The following is a 19,882-nucleotide window of genomic DNA, read 5'->3' as shown; positions in this document are numbered from 1 at the left end:
ATTTGCCTGCTCTGGACGTTTTCTATAAATGGGGTCGTGTAGCATATGATTATTGTAACTGTCTTCACTCACTTAGCATAATGTCTTCAAGGTTCAACCATATTTTTTCTTGGAGAATTGATTGCTTTATCATCATATATTGCTTCTATTTATCCCTAATGACCTTCCTACTCTGAACTCTTGCTTTTTCTGACATTAATGTAGCTGCTTCAAATGTCTTTTGTGTTAGCAGGTGTCTCTTTCTCCATCTCTTAGCTTCAAACGTACCTGGGTATTTAACTCTAAAGTAGGTATCTATTAGACAACATGTAGTTTGGTCTTGGTTTTACATTTTTTAATAACCTCTAGTATATTCAAAAGCAGAGACATTACTTTGCCGACTAAGGTCCGTCTAGTTAAGGCTATGGTTTTCCTGTGGTCACGTATGGATGTGAGAGTTGGACTGTGAAGAAGGCTGAGCGCCAAAGAATTGATGCTTTTGAACTGTGGTGTTGGAGAAGACTCTTGAGAGTCCCTTGGACTGCAAGGAGATCCAACCAGTCCATTCTGAAGGAGATCAACCCTGAGATTTCTTTGGAAGGAATGATGCTAAAGCTGAAGCTCCAGTACTTTGGCCACCTCATGGGAAGAGTTGACTCATTGGAAAAGACTCTGATGCTGGGAGGGATTGGGGGCAGGAGGAGAAGGGGACGACAGAGGATGAGATGGCTGGATGGCATCATGGACTCGATGGACGTGAGTCTGAGTGAACTCCGGGAGATGGTGATGGACAGGGAGGCCTGGTGTGCTGCGATTCATGGGGTCGCAAAGAGTCGGACACAACTGAGCGACTGAACTGAACCGACTGAATAATCTTTTCCTTTTATTTAGTGTATTTAGGCCATTTGCGTTTAAAATAGCTAATGGAGTGTGCTCCCATTCTACCCTATTAGAATGTGTTTTCTTTTCACTGTCATTGTTCTGTATTTCTTTACATCCCCTTCATTTTTCTTTCTTCTCTGGTTAAATTGAGAATTTTATATGGTTATATTTTATCTGGTCTCTTAGAAAATCAGTTATACTTATTTTTAAAATTCTTTCAAAGATATTTAAAGGGTTTACCATATATGTACTTAGCTAATCTACCTCCGCCTTCATATAACACTGTACTACATATATCTTCTAATACAAAATTCTCAGTTTTCCCCTCACTCACCTCATGGTACTGCTGGTATTTATTTCACTATCCATACACTGTGATCACCCAATATTTTTGTTACTAGTATTAATTTAACATTTAACTTAAACACAGTTTTCTGCTAAATCAATTTAGTGTAAGAAACATTTTATCTTCATTTATAATTTCTCTGAAGTTCTTCTGTGCAGTATGTAATCTGGCTTTTGACTCTGCATCAGTTTCTTTTTCTTGAAGGATTTCATCTACCATTTCAAGTAGGGAAGGTCTGTTGGCAATAAATTCCCATAGTTTTTGTTTTTCTGAGACAGTATTTCTACTTCACGTTTGAAGGATAATTTTGCTGGATATAGAATTCTAGGTGTGTAGGTGTTTTCTGTCAGCCTTTAAGATATTTCATGCCATTCTTATCTCTCATGCTTTCTCATGAGAAATCTGCTGTAAAGTCTATCATTGTTCCTCTAGGGAGTAAAACCATTTTCCTTCGTTTCTTTAGGTTTTCTCTTTGCTTTCAGTTTTCTACCATTTGAATACATTATGCATAGGTGCATTCTGGAGTGGGTAGCCATTCCCTTCTCCAAGGGATCTTCCCAACCCAAGGATCAGACCCAGGTCTCCTGCATTGCAGGTGGATTCTGTACCAGCTGAGCTACCAGGGAAGCCAAAGAATACTGGAGTAGGTAGCCTATCCCTTCACCAGCAGGTCTTCCCAATCCACGAATTGAACCAGGGTCTACTGCATTGCAGGCAGATTCTTTACCAGCTGAGCTACAAGGTAAGCCCCCATGCATAGGTGTATATTTGTTGATAATTACTATGCTCGGTGTTGTCTGAGCTTTCTGGATCTGTTTTGGCATCTTGTCACTTATTTTGTAAGTTTCTCAATTATTAGTACTTCAGCATTTCTTCTGATCAGTTCTCACTTTCTTCTCCTTGGGGTTTTTCAAATATTTCACATTTACACCTTTTGAAATCATCCCAGTGATCTTAGCTGTTCCATCTCAGTCTGGGAAGTTTTCTTCTGACATGTCTTTAAGCTCAGTGACTCCTTCCTCCACTTCTCCAGTCTGTTTCTGAGCCCTTCAAAGGCATTCTTTTTTTCTGTATTTTGGGGTTCTATCATTTTACTTAGAGATTTTTTTTCAGTTTCCATCTCTCTGCTTACATTACCCACCTATCATTGCATGTTGTCTATTTTGTCCAGCAGATTCCTTGACATAATAGGTATCATGCGTGTGTGTGTGTGTGTGTGTGTGTGTGTGTGTGTGTGTGTGTGCTCAGTTGTGTACAATTCTTTGTGACCCTATGGACTGTAGACTGCCAGACTCCTCTGTCCATGGAATTCGCCAGGCAAGAATACTTGGAAAAATAAAACAATTGGAAATGACACAAACTATCTGTTCCCTTATTAGAGACTCACTCTAGATATTAGTCTCAGTTCAGTTCAGCTCAGTGGTTCAGTCATGTCTGACTCTTTGCGACCCCATGAACCGCAGCACCCCAGGCCTCCCTGTCCATCAACAGCTCCCGGAGTCCACCCAAACCCATGTCCGTTGAGTCCATGATGCCATCCAACCAACTCATCATCTGTTGTCCCCTTCTCCTCCTGCATTGAGAACTAATTGAATGTTGAATTAATTTTAGAGTTCTACATTAAAGAAACTAGTTCCAATCTGTCCAACAAAAAGACTCCTAAACATATTTAAGGATAAAGCCATTTGTTAAAATTTGTTCAGTTCAGTTCAGTCGCTCAGTCGTGTCCAGCTCTTCGCAACCCCATGAATTGCAGATCACTGCCTAAATCTTGCTTTCCCTGAGATATACTTTGGTAAATAATACCATAATCTAAAATGTGTTTCTCTCCTTACTTACATTATTCTTTTCTAGATTTCTTTTTTTAATATAAATTTATTTATTTTAATTGGAGGTTAATTATTTTACAATATTGTATTGGTTTTGTCATACAGCAACATGAATCTGCCACAGGTATACAAGTGTTCCTCTAGATTTCTTTAGACTATACATGCATATTTTGATCATAAGTTATAAACATTTGCCTGATATTCATTATGAAATTCCCTATGTAATTTTCCAGGAGATCTTAGGTGTGCACTAAGCCTCTTATTTGTATATTTTAGTTATTATTTTTAAAATCTGAGGTGCCCTAATAAAAGTGTAGGACATCTTTACCTAGTCAGCATGTCTGGAGGCTCTTGTTCTCAGAGAAAACAAATGCCCATCAAACGACCCTTCATTCTTTCTTACACCAGAAGGCATCAGGCACCTGTGTTGTGCCAAATAGAGTTGAATTCTCTGTTTCAGCAGAGGCGACAGAAAGTGTTTTCTCTGACGATGCTTATATTCCAAATATACACCTGTTAGGCGCTGGCGCCTTCCTGAGAGGCACACAAACTTTTGCTGTTCCCTTATTTGAAGGCCTATGAGTCATAATAAAGATATCAGGAGAAGGCTTAACAACCCTAATCTTTGCTTCACACAAGTTGCATTTAAATCAGGGAAAACAAAAATACACCTCAGAGCACTAATCCCATAGATTGTTAATGTATGTAATCCAAAACCCGTTTGAAGATCAAACACTCCATAGCACTTTGTATTTAAAGAAGTTAAACCTCCTTTCTTACTGAAAGCTCTCTTGCCTTCTTCCATTCTTACTGAAGGCTCTCTTGCCTTCTTTCATTTTCCGTTGTGTCCTGAGTGAGTCTGTGTGTGTGTGTGTGACTGGTGGGGCAGTCACAGAGTTTCCCAAACTTGTTTCTCAGGAAGCATTTCATGAATGTGGTGTCTCATAATTCACATTTGGGGAAGTGCTTTCTTATTCCCTATCTGCATAAGAAGCCAGTGTACCCAGATAAGACATTTGTAAGTATGCTCATTTTAGATGCCTAGTAACTGAGGAAGAAGAAAGGAATCTCAGTGGGAAAAATGTCAAAGTAAGAATTCTGATTCGAAGCTGGCAGATGCTTTACAGAGTCAAAAAAAAAAAGTAAATTAGAAAGGGAAAATTCTAGCCCTCAAGCTGAAAACAAGCTGAAACAAATGAACCTAATTTCATATCAAAGTAGTAAAATAATAACACAGAGAAAAATTATTCCATGTAATCTCTGAAAACAGCAACCTGAATCTAAATCCTTGGTGATTATAATTCTAAGGATAAAAAAAAACTATAGAGAAACCTTAACATTCACTGTTTTTTTTAAATAATAATTTTGATATCATAATTTTGACACCATTTAATGTACCTTTTAGAATAAACAAGTAATTTAATATCACTAGTGCAAATGTATACAAATATATATATATAGATGGATATATGAAATAAAAAAAGACAAGAAAATAAATTCTGTGATGCTAAATTGACATAGAAAATGAACACACACATCCTATTTCTCTCCAGTGAGAGGGTTTAGAAGCAGTATCTTGGGGCCAAAACTCAGATTTTGTTTTATAAATACCACTTCCAGAAGGCAGTAAGGTTCAAAGACATATTATCATGTGTCAAAAGCAATTCCATTGGTTAAATGTGGGATATTTGAGCTTCCCCTCAAACATACTTTTATTGCAAAATATAGAACATAAAACATGAGTCCATCAAGTTATTAAAATACAGAACAAAGTGCTAAGTTGCTTCAGTTGTATCTGACTGTTTGCAAGCCCGTGGACTATACAGCCCACAAGCCTTCTCTGTCCAAGGGATTCTCCAGGCAGAAATACTGGAGTGAGTTGCCACACCCTCCTCCAGGGGATCTTCCCAACCCAGGGATTGATCCCATGTATCCTGCATCTCCTGCACTGGCAGGCAGGTTCTTTCCCATTGAGCCACCTGGGAAGGAGCAACAAGCTGTCAGCTCCCCCAGGACTGCTTTAAGTTCAGGAAGCCACCTGGCTCAAGTGAGTGGGGTGAGGCTGTAAAGGTCTAGCCACATCAGCCCAGTGGGGGCAGTTGGGCAGCTCCTGATTCTGAAGGGCTGGCCCCAAAGCCACTCCATATTGGACAAGGCTTCATCAACCTTTGTCCTGAGTGGTTTAACATCTTCCTCTGCCCACCCCTATCTGCCCCTTCCCTTCGCAGGTATCTATCTCCAAAGAGGACTGTGCATCCCAAAACCCATTTCAGCATTAGGTTGTGAGGACCCCAAATCATGACATGAAAAAAGAATAAAAGAATGCTGCTATTCAAAGTGACAGCTGCAACCACTCCTTACCCTGAAAATTGGAACCTAATGGGAAAGAACTAAGCGTTTACCCAGAACTAGTTTATCTTCAGTTAGTAAGGAAAACTCCTCTTTACAGAGAAGTGGCAGGAGCTAGATGAGGAAGCAATGGTGGAATTAGGGAACTTCATATTTGCAGCACCCCCACCAGCACGTCATTGACTCAGGAGTGTCAGGATGCCTATGATAATTAGAAAGAAGCTTCTCAGGGAAAGGATTTTGCTCAGTTCCTAAGTACATGCCCAGATTTTCCCTGTTATCTGTGAACAAGGAATACACATTCACATGGATAAACCTTGAGGCCACATGCTCAACCAAGCAGCAAAAGTTACCACGACTGTCAGTAGGACGGGCCTCTTGTCTACACTTCCTAATGAAAATCAGTAAGAAGGAAACAGCATCACCGTGAAGCATTCTTGTTGAAAAAACATTCAGTCTAAAGTTAATCAATACTTTACACCGAGCTGTTAAATTACAGGGAATCCAGGGATAAAGGATTAAGTGTCCCAACAAGAATGCAATCAAATATTCCACAATTTGGGACCTTCTGTAAGCTATCTGACATCGTATCAGAAAAATCATTACTGAATAATGCAGTGAAGAGCTGGGGAGGGGAGCTTTAGAACAAAGGTGACAAATTAGACAGATTCCAGTGTGTAAATGCTGACTGGTTCCTGAAAAGTGGAAAGCTGGCCTGCAACACCAACTCCCCATAAAGTTATAGCCATAAAACACCATGTTCACCACGCAGATACCTGCCAATGGTATGGTTTTCATCTTTATGCCCTCTCCTGTCCAGGGAAGCCGCTGGCATTCAAAATTTCTTTTTTTTAATTAATTTATTTTTAATTGGAGGATAATTGCTTTACAATGTTGTGTTGGTTTCTGCCATACATTAACACGAATCAGACACAGGTATACATACGGCCCCTCTCTCCTGAACCTCCTTCCCACCTTCCACCCCATCCCACTCTTCTAGGCTGTCAAAAAGCACTGGGTCGAGCTCCCCAGGTCATACAGCAAATTCTTAATGTTATGTGTTTCAGTGCTAATCTCTCAATTTGTCCCACCCTCTCCTTCCCCCACTGTGTCCCCAAATCTGTTCTCTATGCCTGTGTCTCTATTGCTTCCCTGCAAATAGGTTCATCAATGCAATCTTTCAAGATTCCATATTTATGATATTTGTTTTTCTCTTTCTGACTTAATTCAGTCAGTATAATAGACTCTACGTTCATCCACCTCATTATAACAGATTCAAATGTGTCCCTTTAAATGGATGAGTAATATTCCACGTATATATGTACAACTTCTTTATCCATTCACCTGTCCATGGACATCTAAGTTGCTTCCACATCCTGGCTATCGTAAGTAGCGCTGCAAAGAACACTGGTGTACATGTGTCTTTTAGAATTGTGGTTTTCTCAGGATGTTTGCCCAGTAGAGGGATTGCTGGGTCAAATGGTAGTTTTATTGCTAGTTTTTTAATATATTGAAATCGCAGATTTCTTAATGGACGTTTGCCACTATAGCATGCCCAGTTCAGTCAGTTCAGTTCAGTTGTTCACTCATGTCCAACTATTTGTGACCCCATGGACTGCAGCACACCAGGCCTCCCTGTCCATGAACAACTTCTGGACTTTATTCAAACTCATGTCGATTGAGTCGATGATGCCATCCAACCATCTTGTCCTCTGCTGTCCCCTTCTCCTCCCGCCTTCAATCTTTCCCAGCACAGGGTCTTTTCAAACGAGTCACTTCTTTGCATCAAGTGGTCAAAGTATTGGAGTTTCAGCTTCAGCATCAGTCCTTAGTCCTGAATATTCCAGACTAATTTCCTTTAGGATGGACTGGTTGGATCTCCTTGCAGTCCAAGGGACTCTCAAGAGTCTTCTCCAACACCACAGTTCAAAAGCATCAGTTCTTCTGTGCTCAGCTTTCTTTATAGTCCAACTCTCACATCCATACATGACTACTGGAAAAACCATAGGTTTGATTAGACGGACCTTTGTTGACAAAGTAATGTCTCTGCTTTTTAATATGCTGTCTAGGGTGGTCATAACTTTTCTTCCAAGGAGTGTCTTTTAATTTCATGGCTGCAGTCACCATCTGCAGTGATTTTGGAGCCAAAACAATAAAGTCTGTCACTGTTTTCAATGTTTCCCCATTTATTTGCCATGAAGTCATGTTTTCTGAATGTTGAGCTTTAAGCCAACTTTTTCACTCTCTTCTTTCACTTTCATCAAGAGGCTTTTTAGTTCTTCTTCACTTTCTGCCATAAGGGTGGTGTCATCTGCATATCTGAGGTTATTGACATTTCTCCCAGAAATCTTGATTCCAGCTTGTGCTTCATACAACCCAGCATTTCTCATGATGTACTCTGCATATAAGTTAAATAAGCAGGGTGACAATATGTAGCCTTGACATACTCCTTTTCCTATTTGCAATCAGCCCGTTGTTCCATGTCCAGTTTTAACTGTTGCTTCCTGACCTGCATATAGATTTCTCAGAGGCAGGTCAGGTCGTCTGGTATTCCCATCTGTTTAAGAATTTTCCACAGTTTGTTGTGATCCACACAGTCAAAGGCTTTGGCATAGTCAATAAAGCAGAAGTAGATGTTTTTCTGGAACTCTCTTGCTTTTTCCATGATCCAGCGGATGTTGTAGCATGCCTACTGAATCCTTTTTCCCTTTGGAGGGAAAAGAGATGTCTGTGTTCCTTTGCTAAACCGACCATCACACACTCACAATCCTTAGCTTTGGGAAGAGGGAGACACAAGTCGAACCCCGAGGATGATGTCCACTCACACCTGGGCATGCTAGACTCACAGTAATTGAACGGGCTGGTCACATAACCTAACATGATCTAGGGAGCCCCCCCCCCCTTTATTTTAACTGCTGGGGAAGAGCTTTTATAAAAATTTAGTAAATGTGAAGGCTGTTAGCCTGGAGCTACTATGACCATCTGCACCTCAACAAGAGGGTGCCCTGCCAGAGAAAAGTGCAGGAAAAGCCAGAGAAAGGGGAAGACAAGAGAGGGACACCATTTGTGCCACTTGATCCAACCATAACTGAAGGCGATGCTCAGGACTTTCCAGAAAAAGGGGGCAGTAAATTCCCTATTTGGCTATAGCCCATTGGATTGTGTTTCTTACTGTAGCAACTCTGACAGCACTGAATAAAATACATGTAACAGTTAAAAATATGAGCAAATTTAGGTGTAAGTGTGTGGGAATCTTTTTTAAAAACTTAGTAGGCAAAAAGATGTGATATTTTATTTTTAAATTTTAATTATGAAACATTTCAAATAAGCATGAAAAGTACAGAAGATAATAGAGCAGATCGCTCTTGCACCCACCTCAGAACAGACATTAACATTTTGTCCTATTTGCTTCCAATAAATGCAATGATGCATATGATGTATATGATGTCCTATCCATCCTGTCTCCCAGGCACCATGTCCTTTTCCCTCAAAGCAACCAGGATCAACAGTTCTCACCATGTGCTCTCAGAAACATGCAAATACAGACACTAGGAATACACCTGCTCACAGATGATAGAGTTCACAAACACTGACTAATCTTTGGCTTTTCCCACCAAATATGCATTGGAGATTGTTTCATATCAGAATATATAGGGCTTCCCTATTCCCCTAAGAGCTGTGAAAGGTTCCATGGAAGCAGACCTATTGATTTATGTTTAGATCATGTTCAATATTTCACCATAGTGCAGGATACCATGGATGACCTTGTGCGTAAGTCGTTTCACACAGTTGCAGCTCTGTTTTAGCCCACATTTCTAGGAGTGAGGAATCCAAGTCAAAGGTTTTGTATAATTGTAATTTTGATAGATTTGCCAAGTGTCCAACATAGAGGTCATATCAATTTGTGCTCCCACTGGTAATATATGAAAGAATCTAATCCACAAATTCTGGTCAAGTTTGGGTTATCACATTTTTGCCAACGTAGCCACTTAAAAATGTCATTTCAAGGTTGTTTGAAGTTTGTATTTCATGTTGAGTATCATTTTATACATTTAAGAGCCACGTGTCTGTTTCATTTTCTGTGAACTCCCTGTATTGTGTGCCCTTTTTTACACTGGACTTCTTTTGTCAACTGAACAAAATTATGTATTGTTCTATCTGCTGTTTTTCTCTCTCTTTCGTTTCTCAAGAAATGGCCCTTAGTGACATAAATAGCAAGTATGTTCCACAATTTCCCACTTGTCTTTTTATTTTTCATAATTTTTATCATGCAGAATTTAAAAAATTATTTTCATGTAGTCAAGTGTATCCATCTATTTTAAACTTTTGTGCCCTTTTAGAAGTTTGTGAGATGAATTGTATTCTCTTAAGCTTCATATGATGAAGGCTTGAGCCCCCAGGACTTCAGAATGGGGCTGTATTTGGGGATGGGGGTCTTCAAAGAGGTCATTAAGGTAAAATGGTGTGATACGAATGGTTTGGTATTCCATATGACTGGTGTCCCATGAGAAGAGGAGATTAGGACCCAGAAAGACCCAGATGGAAGACCACGTGGAGATGCAGAGAGAAGATAGCCGTCTGCAAGCTGAGGAGAGAAGCCTGGGAAGGAACCTGCCCTCGTGGTCCTCTGAGGAAACCAACCCTGCTGACCCCTTGATCTTGGACTTCCAGCATCCAGAAGGGGTGGAAAGAAGCGCCTCTCAGTCTGTGGCCCTGCCTTGCGACAGCCAGGTTGACTTATATGAGGGGGGTTTCCCACAACAGGATGTCTTAAGAAGCAAAGTGTCCCATGCATCTTCTAGACTTGCAGATTATCTTATTGTTAATTTTTAAAGTGTATTTCTTCCCTTCCAAATCTTCTTCAGTGAATAAAGCCTGTCTCAGCAGATGGTACTTCTTCTCAAAGAAGCGCTGGGAGAGGAGATGCCAGCACTCATTGCAAAGTAATCTCACTGAGTGCACAACTCCTGGCCCATGCTCGCCACCTCCTCAGAGAGTACAGACCCTGGACAGGAGGCATGGGGACAGCAGCTACCATGAGCATCAGTTTGGTCCAAAAGAAAATAAAATGGGTTGGGGATCTGGTTGTTCAGTTTCACATCATAAAAATATGTCCATTACTGACCATCTCTCAGACATGGAAAAAGAAGTCTTCTCCAGAGTCTGTTCAGCAGCATGTCTGCAGCATCCCAGGGCCATGGACCATCCCCAGACCCACCCTGCAGGCCAAGGAGCAGGAGATGCTCAATGACTTCTCATCACACCATATGCAAGCAGCCCCCAGGGAGAGAGCAGGTTGGAAAAACTCAGCTTGAAGAGAATTGTAGAGACAGCCCTGGCTTATGTAGTACTGATTTGTTTTCTAATCAAGCTCCTGGGTTGAATATTTATTCACTTTGTCCTGCTCATAAACTCATCATGTAGCTTTTAAGCACAGGGAAATGTCCCTGTTCATTGTGAGTTGATACTGAAAGTGTTTGATGAAAGAGCCAATTTGTCCTTCTTCCCATTGGATATAGATTTGAGCTCACAGAAAGTCACCGCTGAAGTAGCTGGTCATACATCAAAGGGTTTAGATCTAATGGGCCTTTGAAGCGCTAGTGTAAACATGTGGGAATGACGTGATGAGGGAGCAGTGTTGCTTCGGAGTGCCATGCGGCTCTCAGGGATATCAACAGTGTTTACGTTTTAAATAGTTCACAGAAAGTTCTTTCACCATCTCCCTTTGTGCCTCTCCCCACAGTTAGACCATAAGTAGGACCAGTCAGAATTGGACAAAGCACAGTTGTTGTGTTTGGTGTGCAGTGTTGCCAGAGCAGGGCACAAGAAGACCTATTTCAATTTCTACACCAAATACTCATGGTAAGATGGACAGGACTGTCCTCCGTGCACTGGCTGCAAGTTACCCTAGCATCCTTCCTTGTGCCAACAGATCACTGGAGCATGATGATATTTCTGGACTCATTTCAAATCTACCCGTCTAAGGTGCTACAGGTACAAAGGTCATTAATTAACCTTGGGCACTGGATGACTGATTCCACAGGGCAAGACCTCTCTCTGGCTCACCACTGAATAGCCAGCATCTAACAGACTTCCTAGCACAAAGTAGGACTCAACATATATGTATTCAATGAATAAAGGAACATTCTTTAAATGGTAGATTAAGTAAAGGCTAACCCTCAAATTAGGGCAGCTAGAAAATGCATACAGCATATTAAAACTTCTCTAAGAGGACAGCAGAAAGCTAACAAGATAGCGAGGAATTAGTGGGATAAGATGAAGGAAAGTCAGCTGAAATTAAGAGCTGCTTTTTGTCTAAGTTCAACTGAAATAAGCTAGACATCAACTGGTCACTATAACCTTTGCAGACCTAATGGTCTCAGTTATTGAACTTGGATTGAGATGATCCCAAACATAAAATGAATACAATAGGACCTAAGTCATTTACAAAAATTATAAATGTACAATGACTGGCACACAGTATAAAATTACCAGGCACCTTGAGATGGCAAGACAACATGTACAAAAAGCAGTAGAAACAGAATATAGAAACAAATTCACAGCAGATCCAGAAATGAGAGTCACTGAATTAAAAAGAAAAAAACTATGACTATCATGTTCAAGGAGTTAGAAGCCATTGAGAATTTCTACAAAGAATCTGCAAATTATTAAAAAAGAGTCAATTGGAAATTGCAGAAAAATGCTTAAAATTTTAGAACAAGTCAATGAATGGAACATAGATTGGATGCCAAAAGAATTAGAGAAGTAGGAGATGTCAGTGTCAGTCGTGGTCATTGACTGACAGATCGTGGGAAGAATAGAATAAGGTGGGAGACACTCTGGGCTGCTGAAAGGAGGAACATGCGTGCAATCAGGTTCCCAGAAGAGTGGGGGGGGGAAAACTGGAACGAAGCAACATTACATTGGCTGGGAACTTTTCAAAGCTAATAAAACACGAAACTGACAGATCTGAGAAGCTTTACTAACACAAATATAGCCATTAAAAAAAAAATTATACACTAAGGTACTCTATAGTATGGCTACCCGGTGGCTCAGCGGTAAAAGAATCTGCCTGCAATGCAAGAGACGTAAGAGATGTGGGTTCGATCCCTGGGCTGGGAAGATCCCCTGGAGGGGGCATGGCAACCCACTCCAGTGTTCTTGCCTGGAGAATCTCTTGGAGAGAGGAGCCTATCAGGCTATAGTCCATGGGGCTGCATAGAGTCAGACACGACTGAGTGACTAACACTTTCACTTTCATAGTTTATCTTGGAGCAGGAAATGGCAACCCACTCCAGTATTCTTGCCTGGAGAATCCTATAGACAGAGGAGCCTGGTGGGCTACATACAGTCCATGGGGTTGCAAAAAGTCAAATACAACTGAAGCAACATAGCACACACACATGGAGCTTTGTCCACAGAACATCACCAGTGTGGACCAGCTTAGATTATTTTCATTTTACTGATGCCATATTAATATATTGTACTCTTCTTTTATTCTCAGTGACTGAGCAAGCTGGGAGTGGGTTCCAAACACTGAAGCTGGAAGACTAATTTGTTTCCTGGATGACAGTAGTAAAATACATCCTCAGCTCCTGTCTCCAGCCAATCTAATTTTGCACTGTGGCTGGTGCCTCCCCTTGGGGTTCATCCGTATGTTAATCCCTTTATCCACTTTCACCAAAGGCTGTGTTCATGCTTGAATTACATGCCCTTACAATATTCTTTCATAAGGACTGTGCCATTTGTTTCTGCAGCTCGGGAGGGTTGTCTAAATCCATTTCCGCTGGGGTGGAGCTACTGGCTCCCAGATGCCCTACAATGTAGGTCCCTCCATATCATTTCTTTTCCAGCTTTAACTGTTTATTGTTTTTCAGGACCTCGATGTTAATCACTGAAATGCACAGACCAGCCTGGACACCTCTAGCTGCACAGAGCAGCCATCCTCCTTCACCCGTGTCAATATTGTAACAACAACTGCCAGAAAGAACTCAGACTTCTCAGAATCCCGGGATCACAGCTTTTTCTATCATTTCAGAATGATTTTATTCACTGTTGTGAAGAAATCTTCCCTGTCGACAACTCAGACTTTCACTACTTGAACCTCAGTGATGAGGGAGAGAATTGCCCAGAATTGCAAGTTCCTGAAGAGCAAAGATACCTTCTAATAGAAACAGTCATGCCTTCCATGTACTCCCTCCTATGGGCTTCACTGTAGCCTGATGAGGTGGCTTTGTTATTATACTCAATCTGAAGATCAGAGAACTGAACCTTGAGGAGGTTGAATCATACACTTGGTCAGTCAGTAAGAGATGGAGCTGGGATTGACGCCCAGGACTATCTGACTTATACCTTATCCTCTTTATCACCATACAAAATAGTGTCCTGTAAGTTTCTCTAGGGTAATCTTCAGGCCTGATGCTCAAATACTCTCTATGATGTTTCTGTCAAAAAAAGTTATTCCACCTCTACTGAAACTATTATAATGATGACAGATTCATTATTTCCTGAAGCACACATTGCTTCATGGGCAAAGTGTTGATCATTCTCCCAATGTGTTCCCTAGACCACTACAGATTCTTTGGTATATTAATACAGTTTCCTATTTAAAAAAATCTATTAAGTATGCAAATATCTTTGAACAACACCAAATTAAACAAAGTTAGATGAATATCACCCCCCCACACACCAATGCAGGACTTTTCAGAGCCTTTAATATGCTAATGTGAGTCGTGAATCCTCAAGGAGATACACTGCTCAGAATTTGCCAACAGTATTTCATGTGGCAGTTCTGAGACACAGTTCTGAGAGAACTGTGTTTGAGTGTCACCTGTGGAGGTACAGGTCAGCAGTGGACTGCTGCAGGGGCGGGTGCTTTGGGTGCAGCAGACCTGGGTATGGCATAAGCCCTCTTGGAGGAGGTCACCATTAACCCCACCATAGAGCCACCAGAACTTACACAGGACTTGGGAAACAGACTCTTGGAGGGCACAAACAGAATTTTGTGTGCACCAGGACCCAGGAGACAGGACTAGTGACCCCACAGGAGACTGACTCAGACTTGCCCGTGAGTATCCAGGAGTATCTGATGGAGGCTTGGGTTGACGGTGGCCCACTGCAGGGTTGGGGGCACTGAGTGTAGCAGTGCATGTATAGGTCTTTTGAAGGAGGTCGCCATTATCTTCATTACCTCCACCATAGTTTGTCCCAAGGTAAATGACAGGGAGGGAACACAGCCCCACCCATCAGTAGAAAATGGGATTAAAAACTTACTGAGCATGGCCCCACCCATCAGAACAAGACCCAATTTCCCCCTCGGTCAGTCTCTCCCATCAGGAAGCTTCCATAAGCTTCTCATCCTTCTCCATCAGAGGGCAGACAGACTGAAAATCACAATCACAGAAAACTAACCAACTTGATCACATGCACCACAGCCTTGTCTAACTCAGTAAAACTATGAGCCATGCCATGTAGGGCCACCCAAGACAAATGGGTCATGGTGGAGAGTTCTGACAAAACGTGGTCCATTGGAAAAGGGAATGGCAAACTACTTCAGTATTCTTGCCTTGAGAACCCCATGAATAGTATGAAAAGGCAAAAAGATAGGACACTGAAAGAAGAACTCCCCAGGTCGGTAGGTGCCCAATATGCTACTGGAGATCAATGGAGAAGTAACTCCAGAAAGAATAAAGAGATGTTGCCAAAACAACAACAACAACCAGTTGTAGATGTGACTGGTAATGGAAGTAAAGTCTAATGCTATAAAGAGCAATATTGCATAGGAACCTGGAATGTTAGGTCCATGAATCAAGGTAAATTGGAAATGGTCAAACAGGAGATGGCAAGATTGAACATCGACATTTTAAGAATCAACGAACTAAAATGGACTGGAATGGGTGAATTTAACTCAGATGAATATTATATCTACTACTGTGGGCAAGAATCCCTTAGAAGAAATGGAGTAGCCCTCATAGTCAACAACAGAGTCCAAAATGCAGTACTTGGAAGCCTATGCTCCGATCAGTAATTCTGAAGAAGCTGAAATTGAATGGTTCTATGAAGACCTACAAGATCTTCTAGAACTAACACCCAAAAAAGATGTCCTTTTCATTATAGGGTACTAGAATGCAAAAGTAGAAAGTCAAGAAATACCTGGAGTAACAGACAAATTTGGCCTTGGAGAACAGAATGAAACAGGGCAAAGGCAAAAAAAAAGTTTTGCCAAGAGAATGCACTGGTCATAGCAAACACCCTCTTCCAACAACACAAGAGAAGACTCTACACATGGACATCACCAGATGGTCAATACCAAAATCAGATTGATTATATTCTTTGCAGCCAAAGATGGAGAAGCTATATATAGTCAGCAAAAACAAGACCAGGAGCTTACTGTGGCTAAGATCATGAACTCCTTATTGCCAAATTCAAACTTAAAGAAAGTAGGGAAAACCACTAGACCCTTCATGTATGACCTAAATAAAATCCCTCACAATTACACAGTGGAGGTGAGAAATAGATTTAAGGGACTAGATCTGATGGACAAAGTGCCTGATGAACTATGGACGAAAGTTTGTGACATTGTACAGGAGGCAGGAATCAAGACCATCCCCAAGAAAAAGAAACGCAAAAAGGCAAAATAGCTGTCTGAGGAGGCCTTACAACTAGCTGTGAAAAGAAAAGAAGTGAAAGGCAAAGGAGAAAAGGAAAGATACTTGAATGCAGTGTTCCAAAGAATAGCAAGGAGAGATAAGAATGCCTTCCTCAGTGATCAATGCAAAGAAATAGAGGAAAACAATAGAATGGGAAAGAACAGAGATCTCTTCAAGAAAATTAGAGATACCAAGGGAACATTTCAGGCAAAGAAGGGCACAATAAAGGACAGAAATGGTATGGATCTAACAGAAGCAGAAGATATTAAGAAGAGGTGGCAAGAACACACAGAAGAACTATAAATGACCCAGATAACCACGATGGTGTGATCACTCACCTAGAGTCAGACATCCTAGAGAGCAAAGTCAAGTGGGCCTTAGGAAGCATCACTATGAACAAAGCTAGTGGAGGTGACGGAATTCCAGTTGAGCTATTTCAAATCCTAAAAGAGAATGCTGTGAAAGTGCTGCATTCAATATGCCAGCAAATTTGGAAAACCCAGCAGTGACCACAGGACTGAAAAAGGTCAGTTTTCATTCCAATCCCAAAGAAAGCCAATGCCAAAATATGTTTAAACTACCGCACAATTGCAGTCATCTCACACACTAGCAAAGTAATGCTCAAAATTCTCCAAGCCAAGCTTCAACAGTACATGAACTGTGAACTTCTAGATGTTCAAACTGGATTTAGAAAAGACAGAGGAACCAGAGCTCAAATTGCCAACATCCACTGGATCATTGAAAAAGCAAGAGCATTCCAGAAAAACATCTACTTCTGCATTATTGACTATGCCAAAGCCTTTGACTGTGTGGATCACAACAAACTGTGGAAAATTCTTAAAGGGATGGGAATACCAGACCATCTGACCTGCCTCCTGAGAAATCTGTACGCAGGTCAGGAAGCAACCATTAGAACTGGACGTGGAACAACAGACTGGTTCTAAATCGGGAAAGGAATATGTCAAGTCTGCACATTGTCACCCTGCTTATTTAACTTATGTGCAGAGTACATCATAAGAAATGCTGGGTTGTGTGAAGCACAGGCTGGAATCAAGACTTCTTGGAGAAATATCAATAACGTCAGTTATGCAGATGACACCACCCTTATGGCAGAAAGTGAAGAAGAACTAAAGAGCCTCTTGATGAAAGTGAGAGAGGAGAGTGAATAAGTTGGCTTAAAGCTCAATATTCAGAAAACTAAGATCATGGCATCTAGTCCCATGACTTCATGGGAAATAGATGGGGAAACAGTGGAAACAGTGACAGACTTTATTGTTTTGGCTCCAAAATCACTGCAGATGGTGAGTGCAGCCATGAAATTAAAAGACACTTGCTCCCTGGAAGGAAAGTATGACCACCCTAGATAGCATATTAAAAAGCAGAGACATTACTCTGCCAACAAAGGTCCATCTAGTCAAAGCTATGATTTTTCCAGTGGTCATGCATGGATGTGAGAGTTGGACTATAAAAAAAGCTGAGCACCAAAGAATTGATGCTTTTGAACTGTGGTGTTGGAGAAGACTGTTGAGAGTCCCTTGGACTGCAAGCAGATCCAACAAGTTCATCCTAAAGGAAATCAACCCTGAATATTAATTGGAAAGACTGGTGCTGAAGCTGAAACTGGAGTTTGGCCACCTGATGTGAAAAAAGGACTCATCTGAAAAGACCCTGTTGCTGGGAGACAATGAAGGTGGGAGGAAAAGGGGACAACAGAGGATAAGATGGTTGGATGGCATCACTGACTCAATGGACATGGGTTTGAGTAAACTCCGGGAGTTGGTGACAGACAGGGGGCCTGGTGTGCTGCAGTCCATGTGGTCCCAAAGAGTCAGACACGACTGAGTGACTGAACTGAACTGATATCATGTGGATTGTTTGTTTCTGAGGCATCTTATAGAGCTACAGGAGGTTACAGTTTGAAAAAATGCTGCTTCAAGAAAAACAAAAGAATATGTAGTTGGTTTTCATAATTAATAACAGTAGGTTTCTTATAAATTCCCTGCAAACCCAGGAGTAGTGAATACTGAATGATGGCTACTAGGGGATCATGTATAGATAGAATATTCTATCTCTCTATATTTCATTTGTTGTTATTCAGTCACCAAGTTGTCTGACTCTTCAGGACCCCATGGACTGCAGCACGCCAGGCTTCACCATCCCTCACCATCTTCCAGAGTTTGCCCACGTTCATGTCCACTGAATTGGTGATGCCATCCACCCATCTTATCCTCTATCTCCCTCTTATTATATAATCGTCTTAAATCTTAAAAACAACCCATCCTAGTACATTCTATTTTCTTTACTTTGTAAAGAGCACCTTTCAGAAGTGTTAAGTAACTTGCCCAAGGCTGCCCCCTCGATGGTGCCGGAGTCTGAATCCAAACCCTGACCAGATGGTCCAGAGCTGGACATTCTCACACTTGTCTGCACTGTCCTTTCTGGTCTCCATCCATCCCCTGGTCACTATCTGAAGGTCTCTTTTAGCTGCACATCAGCTGTGAACATGCCCACTGGTGACCCACATTTCTCACTGCTCTGCACACGTCTGCAGTTGACCGTCAAAATGCTGTAAGTATTGATTTGGGGGATTGCAAATTAAACATAATGAGTAGGCAGCTTCACAAACAGAGGACACACGGATAATAAGAATCAACTGTAACTCACGCAGTGTCTTCAAGCATCTTCATTATTGGACGAGCATTATGTAGGCACACGTACCCATCTCCAACTTCATTTGCCACACTTAAGAGAGAAAATATCAAATTAAGAAGCTGGTCCTATTTATCTCAGTGAGAAATATTTTGTTTTAAGACCTCCAAAAGTCACACTCATTTTTCACATAGATTTTTTTAAAGTGTGTGAAAGAAATACATTTGATGACAAAAGAAAATATTAGAGTGCATATCTTATTAAAACAGCAATTATCTATGAAAAGCAATCATAGTTACTTAGTTTGGTGAAAATAAAGGTTTATGCAACCCAAAATCATTTGAAGGAAAATCACTGAATTCCTCATCTCTTGCTATTCTTGGTCTTTTGAACAGTCAACTGTGAAAGTCTCCTGACCACAGGGGTCTATTGGAGTCTTGTCATTTGGGGCTCCCTTTCACTGGCCCCACAAGGGCAAGGACCACCTGTGTGATGCTGCTGTGGCCTGGCCTTGGCTCTTCACTTACCCTTTGCTCAAATCAGTGACTTGATCCACACACTTGCTATTTCCTAGGAATGTCTAGGGAATGGAAGGGGGGAAAGAAAGGTTGTTTATGTCTATATCTATATATCTATATCTATGTCTATATCCGGAGAAGGCAGTGGCAACCCACCCCAGTACTCTTGCCTGGAAAATCCCATGGACAGAGGAGCCTGGTAGGCTACAGTCCATGGGGTCGCTAAGAGTCAGACACGACTGAGGGACTTAACTTTCACTTTTCACTTTCATGCATTGGAGAAGGAAATGGCAACCCACTCCAGTGTTCTTGCCTGGAGAATCCCAGGGACGGGGGAGCCTGGAGGGCTGCCGTCTATGGGGCGACACAGGGTCGGACACAACTGCCATGACTTAGCAGCAGCATGTCTATATCCACATCCCTAAAAATGAAATGGAGAAGGAAAGAAGTGAAGCTGCATCTACTTTGACTTTTCCTGGCACCTGACTTCTGCTCCAACTGGGAGCGGCTCTCCAGCACGGTGATATTAAGAGAGGGGGCGGGGACATTAACTGGGCTAGGGTGCTATGGATTTTTGGCTGGTCTACCTGTAATGCTTCCTTAGCCCAGGACTCTTTAAGCCCAGTTTGAGAAGGAAGTGGTCTACCAGCTACTCATTGTGGGATTTGCAGACCAAGGGTG

This window comes from Ovis aries, chromosome 13, assembly GCF_016772045.2.
Source record: "Ovis aries strain OAR_USU_Benz2616 breed Rambouillet chromosome 13, ARS-UI_Ramb_v3.0, whole genome shotgun sequence".
Classification (NCBI taxonomy): domain Eukaryota; kingdom Metazoa; phylum Chordata; class Mammalia; order Artiodactyla; family Bovidae; genus Ovis; species Ovis aries.
This window is presented reverse-complemented; position numbering follows the sequence as displayed.